This window comes from Populus trichocarpa, chromosome 14, assembly GCF_000002775.5.
Source record: "Populus trichocarpa isolate Nisqually-1 chromosome 14, P.trichocarpa_v4.1, whole genome shotgun sequence".
Lineage (NCBI taxonomy): Eukaryota > Viridiplantae > Streptophyta > Magnoliopsida > Malpighiales > Salicaceae > Populus > Populus trichocarpa.
Window position 1 is genome coordinate 6,299,573 of NC_037298.2, and position 7,849 is coordinate 6,307,421.

The window sequence follows — 7,849 nt, forward strand, 5'->3', positions numbered from 1 at the left end:
AGTCCATTGGATTTTTAAAAAAACATAAAAAAGGTGGAGATTTTTTTTTTGGCAATAATATTAAACCTTGACAAAAAGATAAATCTTGACCTGGCTCCTTGATTGCCATGAGTTTTCAACCAAACCATATAAAAGCTAAACTGACATGAATGAGTTGATTTAATGGGTTCAAAAGAGATTTGAATGAGAAACAAAAGCATGGATCAACTTATAAAAAAACTAAGAAATTTTTTTTTTAAAGTATTGAGATGATAGTATATTGGATGACACTGGTCACATGTCGCTCGGTTCATGGATTTAACCAGGATTAATAAAAAAAATTAAAATACTTTTTACTTAATTATATGATAAAAATTAGATGTCCGCAAAATCGAGTATCAATCATAAAATAGATGTTTATTCGAGACCGTGATAACCCTAACAAAGCAGGAAAAAAGCCATTCACGGAGTCTATTTCATAACCAATTAAACATTAATGGATGAAATCGAAAAAAAAATAAAATAGTTTTTTTTTAAATTATTCTCGACATTAAGTAAAATACCAAATTGCCTCTGAGATGTGATTAAGCCCTTAAAACCAAGCTTTAAAAAGTGTTTTTTTTTTAAAAAAAAAAACCTTTGACCCAAGTTAAGTCTTGTTTTGCATTTATAGGCATGATAACAACTTAACTTTGCAAAAGATAATAAAAATGGCTAATCCACGGTAATTGGTAATTAAAGGAGGGCGGGTATGAAAGCCATTGTGGACAAAAAATAGTAAATCAATTGTTTAAATCCACAATAATTGATCCGGATAAATCTTTTAAACCTATGTTAATATTTTAAATTTGCAACCCGTGAAATTCAAAACTTGAGTTCAATTAAAAATTTCAATTGTCAACCAGTTTAATGTTAAATGATAAAAGAAAAAAAAATCTCAAATTAAAAAGGTAACCAAAGCAAAAAAAAAGAAAAAAAAAAAGAAAGAAGGAGCATCAATTATGAAAGGAGAAAAAAAATGAAGGGGTGAAATCAAAAAGGAAAACAAATTAAAAAACTATCTTAAATAAAAAAAAATCAAAAGAATGAGTACCAAATTTGATAAATAAAAAAAATTAAAGGAGGATGCAATTGAAAACAAAATAAAATTTGAGAAATGAATTAAAAAAAATAGATATAAAGCTAGGCCTGGTTTTCTAGGATGAAGTAGAGAAAGAAAGGAAAAAAAAGAGAAAATGATGTCGGTGACGCATCAGAGAATCGACGAGTACACATGTCATACATAGAAAAAGAGGAGGTTGAGACGAATCAAATGACATGACAATATCTTATTTTTGACCATCATATATAGCCACACGAGCTGCCCAAAGACGGTGGAGTGAATGACGAGTGTAACGCACGCGTCAACAACTTTTTATGTTTTATTTTTTTGAAACACCATCATGCCTCGAGGATCCAAGCATTATTAAAAAAAAAACACTTTGTAATTGTGACTTAGCCCCTCAAGTCAAGCTTTAAAAAACTTGTATCCAACAGTAATAAAATAATTAGACTGTAGTGAAAAATATGAAATGCCAAAAAAGACCATAAATCATAGTTAACTAATTATTTGCTTTTAAAGGTAAGAAAGTCATTTAATTGTGCAAAAAATTAATGAAAAGACCAAGCCACTACTTAACAATTAAAAAATATCAAATTAGTCAAAGGAAAAGATCATTTTACCATTAAAAAGGCACTTAAGTGAGTTTTTTCAAAGGTAAAATTCTTGTTTCACTATTACAATCCACAATAAACAAAGACATATATACAATGATGATGAATCAAGATTGATCTCTTTTAGCACAAAACCCACAAATAGTTGGGCTCAAAATTGGATCTATATCTAAACATTAGAACAATTAAGTTTACAAAATTGAATCAAGATTATTTTTTTTATGTTGGTAGTGGAACAATTATGTTTTTAATATGATAAGATACAAATCTCTTTACCGAGAAAGATTTTTCTTAAACTTTAGATAGACTAACGGTTAAAAAACACATTATTTTCTTAGTTTATATCGGACAAATAAATAATGCAGCTTACTTCAAGTAAGACGTATTAGAAGTGCTAATATCTTTCTTGTGCGCAATCAATACCTTTACCAAGACTCTGAAACAAGTTAGGATTTCTAATTATCAAAATATTAGGTGATAACTTCTATTTTTCTTTTTGTTACTAATAAAAAATAAGAATTCATTGTCCTTTCCACCTACATAATTTTTTACAATCCCAATTTAAAAGGATAATCACCGTGATGGTATGCATGTGCGGCAACTTAATTAACTCATAATAACCTATAAAATTTTTTATTAAATAAACATATCTTGTTTGGAAACACCATAAAGTGATTTGATCGCATGTTTTAGATTTTTTTTTTAATTACTAAAGAAATTCAAATTTAACACTGGCTACATGAGCCCATTTTACCCCAAACGACAAGAAGAGATCTATTTAATTTAGAGATAAAGCGTGAATCTCCATGTTCTTGCATAATCTTCATGCGAACAAAGTCCATTTGAAATTTGTCATGGACATGACTCGTGAGGTTTAAAATTGCCTTATTTCATAATTGTTTTTAGCTACCTCGGTTTCGACACCAGCCATAATTTTTTGGACTATGACCAACCGGTCATGACTCGACCAAATTTCCTAGCTCTCCGAGTAATCCAAATTGGTTGATCGAATATTGCAAGAATCAGTCAACTGACAATGTAATTTCGAAATGAATATATGTTTGATGTAATTCCGTAATTTCATTTGTTCCATCCACAATAATATAGGAAATTGCTTCAGAAATTTGTATCTAATTCAGAAAGGCAAATTTTTTGAGTATAAACCGAAACTATTACAGAAAATTCTTGCATCGTGGCAATACATAAAGAGTCCAAGCTGATGAGAGTCCTTGTTAAAACCATTTATCCATGCTGCTAATCAATTTTCACTTCTCAGTTTTATAGTAATAGAGTTTATCTTACATGAGTTCAAAAAAAACCTTATAATAAAACGACTCTCATTTAATATCTTCAATTAATGTCATTGGTATTTTTTTTATTATTGGATTAATTTATTTTTATTTTTTTTCGCATCTCAATCCAATGAATATGAGATTTGATAAATGTATTTAGATAATATTCAATGAAATTACTTTTGGGAATTTGACCAAGTCGTTTCAAGCAAATTATGCATGGTATTTTCACTTTAAAATAAATTTTAATAAAGGGTTGTCAAAGAATCTATGGACATGATTAAAAATCCATTGAAAGTCTAGATTGATATTGGACGAGTAATATCATGGATATTTTTATAAAGCCATTAATTTAAACAAGGGCACAGTTTCCCTCTCCCCATCAACGCCTATCATTGTCATCATGTCACGAATTCAAAGATACGAATGAGAACAAATTTCCAAATTTCCAAGTCGATATCTCGTCGAGACCAATTTACGGGGCAAAACTTTCCATGAAGTTACAAAGATATAGTCAGGAAAACAGGACTGAAAGGGAGGGATGTAGAGGGTGCCTCGTCGCTTCTTCCTTCTAGAGAAAAAAACCGTGTGGGCCTCTGCCAATTTACGGCCACGCTTTTCTTTTTTAATTAATATATGTGTTTGTACTAGTTTGTTTACAAATATTTTAATTAATCTTATATATTTTAATATTAATAATAATATAAGTTTTTAATAACTTTAAAATTTATAAAACTCGAACCGATTAACCTCTAAAAAATAAATTTAAAATCAACCAGTTGAATTATAATTATTATAATTAAATGGATACGAAGGGCACCGCTCGCTTGATGTTAAGTGGAAAACTCTGAATGACCATGTGTAGAGATAATATTCCCTTTCTGTTTTCAACATTTTAATTGGGATGATTCAATGTAAGTTGTAATTAGGCGTTCTAATTCTTTGATTACTCGAGCTTTGAATTTTCAAAATGTACAACGCCTACCAATCATTGTAGCAGTGGAGCGTTCTTAGTAAGATGAATTGTAAGACGAAATAGTTGCTAAATGTATGACTTGTCAGCTTTGAAGAAGTCCCCTTTTGAACTTGACACCTGACCATTTGGGCAGCGATCCACACCCCCCCCCCCCCCTATTTGGTCCGGTAGTTTTACTCTTTAAAGTAAATTCGTGTTTCAGTAATTTGCAAGAGGGTTTTCTCTTATTATACCCCTAATTAAAACATAATTATTTTATTCCAGATAAAAAAAAAATGAGCGAAGGAAAACAAAACAAAATCGTTTGAATAAAAGACCAAATATGGATATAACCTTATTTACACTCAATTTGCCATCTCCTCTTTCTTTTCTCTTTAAACCACCTCTTTCCAATATTGAACTTACTAGTAATGCCTTTGTTGTCATACGAAATATATATATTTTTATAGTTTTTGGTTGTAGGACTTCACAACTTGTTCAACCATATTTTCCCCATGATCAATTGAAAAAGAGCTTGCTCTGTTATTTTGCTCCTCTCCTCCCATTCTTAGAATAAGATCTTCAAATTACATCTTACACCTTTGCTTAGGGTACATAGTTCTTGATTTTTTTCAACATGAAGAAATGGAATTCGAGTCCATGACAGCTTCTGAACAACAAAGTGACACTGTTGAAGTAGATCTATTAATAAGAGAAGTGCATTATGAACGAAAGAAAATTAAACTTGCAAGGAAAAACGGCTCAAAACTGTAACAAACTGGGCCTTTAAGGGCATAAATATGTCACTGAACAAACTTAGCCATGGACAACGAGAAAAGCAGCCCTCATCAACCTGCAGAGGAGATTGAGTTGGCAACACCGTTTTTAGACATAGGTTTTGATCTACGATCTTTAGCAAAGAGTTTGGCTGTGAATGTTGTGGTATGTACGTGAGCGAGTTCTGTCAAATGAAAAAATTGGAGGTTTTTAGGGTTCTTGATAAAAACAACAACAATTCATTTATAAATCACGAAAGGTGTTGGGATTATAAAAGATAAAAGAAACCAAATGGATTAAAAGAAAATTGTTTTGATTTATATTTGACTTCTTGTTCATGGAGAGGGAGGGAATAAATCTTGGAGTGAGAAAATGATTTTCTGCATACAATGGATTGATCCTTTCGGTTGTGTGTTATATTATATACGAGATTGGTTTTATCTTTTCTTTAAAATTTAAATCTTGAGTTGATCCAAAAATATAAATGATTTTTTTATTATTATTAACAAGGGTGTCCAGGTCAGCTTGCGTGCAACTCAGCTAATCCCACAGGCTCTGAAGTTAACGACCATGTAAATCTCTAGTGGCCATCATATTAGCAACCACATGGCTCGAACTTGAGACTACAGAGGGAGCAAACCCCTTGATCCCAAGCTCTTACCACCGAGACACCTACTAGATGATTTTTTTATTTTTATTTTGATCTAAAATATACCCGTTAATAATAACAAAAATCAATTTCCAACATTTTTACTTGTAATTTTACTTGCCATTGACAAAATCAGTAATATCACACTTACTTTATTAATGTAGCTGATACTCTTTATAAAAAGATGGACAATTAAAATTAAAATTAAAAAACATTAAAGAGTGTGGTTAAATTACTGTTAACACATATATAAAATATTATTTATTGGAATTGTATTTTGTATTTTGTGATTTTTTTTGTTTTTTTTATTATTATTTAACCCTTTGAAAACCCAATCTTTTTTTTTATTTAGTTCTTTTACTTTAATTTTATTCTTCAATATTATGTTATTTGGGGAATTGTGCTTTTTAATTTTTTTTTTGTTGAACTATATATTGGTCTCATGAATTTCAACTTTCAACATTAAATCTATTGGAAGTGGAGCTACATAATTTTTTTTTATGAATTTATTACAATCTCTTGACCCAAGTCGCGAGTTTAACAAGTTAACAAAGATTGACTCGGTATTTTATTTTAGGTTGCGTTTTCTAACTAATTATTTTTTTATTTTCATCCTTCAATATTGAGTTTGTTAGAAACTAGACTTTATAAATTTTTTCTATGAGATTATCCCGTTTTCATTACCCGAGTCGCAAGTTGGCTCAGGTTAACTCAGTTTATTTTTTAAAGGTCATTTTCTAATTGAATATTTTTTTAATTGGGCTCTGCAATTTTTTTATTGTTTTTCATGAATTTATCTCGATCTCATGATTTAGGTCACGACTTTGCCAGGTTGACATTAGTTGACTCGGTTTCTTTGTTTTTGTCCTTTTTAATATTTTCCCTCGATTCCACCCTCTAATAACTCAATCTTCTTCTTATTTTATTTAGGTTTTTTTGTCAATTTTATCTTTTAATAATAAGTTGTTATGGAAATGATCTTTGTAATTGTTTTTAATTTACTTTTTGTGGAGTTATCCCCGTCTCATGGGTTTATTTTTTCTCGATTTCAAACTTCAACATTGAGTATATTAGAAATGAAGCTTTGTAATTCTTTGTATTTGCTTTTTATGAAGTTATCTCGATCTCATGATCTAGGTTGCGAGTTTAACAGGTTAGCTCATGTTGATTTGAGTTTTTTTGTTATTTTTTTAATTGATTTTGTTTTCGACTTTATCCTTTAATATTGAGGTGATTGAAAATTAGGCTTCATAATTTTTTTATTTGTTTTTTTATAGGATTATCTCAATCTCATAATCTAGATTATGAGTTTAGCAAGTTAACCCAGTTTTTTCCAAGTAGGTTTTTTTTCTCTTTATTTTTTTTTAATTTTATCTTTTAATACTAGGTTGATTAGGAATTAAATTTTTTAATTTATTTTGATTTACTATCTATAGGGTTATAACGGTCTCATGACCCAGATTATAGTTTTGACGAGTTAACTTTGATCGATTCAATATGTAGTAGTTTTAATATTTGAGAAAAAAAATATCATCTAATATATCATAGTATAAATATTTTTAAAAAAATATTATTCAATATGCATAATATTTTAAATTTATAATTTATTAGAAAATACATTAAAAAAATTTAAAAAAAAAATTATGTTGAAAAAAAAAAAAAACAAACGTGCAGCAGGACGACACGAGTGAATGATATATTCTATAATTTAAAAGCTGTCCCTTGCAAGGTCGCAATATGTGTAAAACACTTTTTTTTAACGATACTATAAATGTAAGAACCGTGTCACGAGACCGGGTCCATAATCTTCGATTGGAAAATGATGGATTCCATCCGTCTGTATATTGGGAAGCATAATTATTAAACGAGGCCGGCTCGACTTCTAGAATTTGATGGCTAGACCAGAGTAAAATAAAAAACTGGAATGAATAAAAATCCAGTAAAACTTAGTTGAGTTTTTTTTTTTTTTTTTTAAATATGTTTCTTTTTCAAGTTAAAAACCTATTTTTTTTATTTTTAATTAGTTATTAATCCTTTTCAAAGTTAATTATATAAATACTAGAAGATGTTTAATTTTTAAAATGAAAGATTTGAAACCCTTTAGTATATATACTCTATGTTCACAAGAAAAAAATTATTTTTTCAATGTGGAATTTGAAGCCGTTTAGTATATATACTTTATGTTTACAAGAAAAAAGTTATGTTTTCTCAATATGGGATAAAAAAACCTTTTTAATTTAAATACTTCAACTTTAAAGGATAACATACTAATATATATAGTATCTTTTTAATGTGGAATAAAAAACCTTTTAAAATAATTTTTTAAACTTTATTATTTATAACATGTCTAGCTGATATTTATATGGATTATTTTTTAATTTTTTTATATAAAATATTAAAACTTCAAATATTTTTTTTTAATTTTTTTAAAGTTGACTCAATCAACTCATATAACTTAAAACCAATTTCTTTGACCAGGTAAAC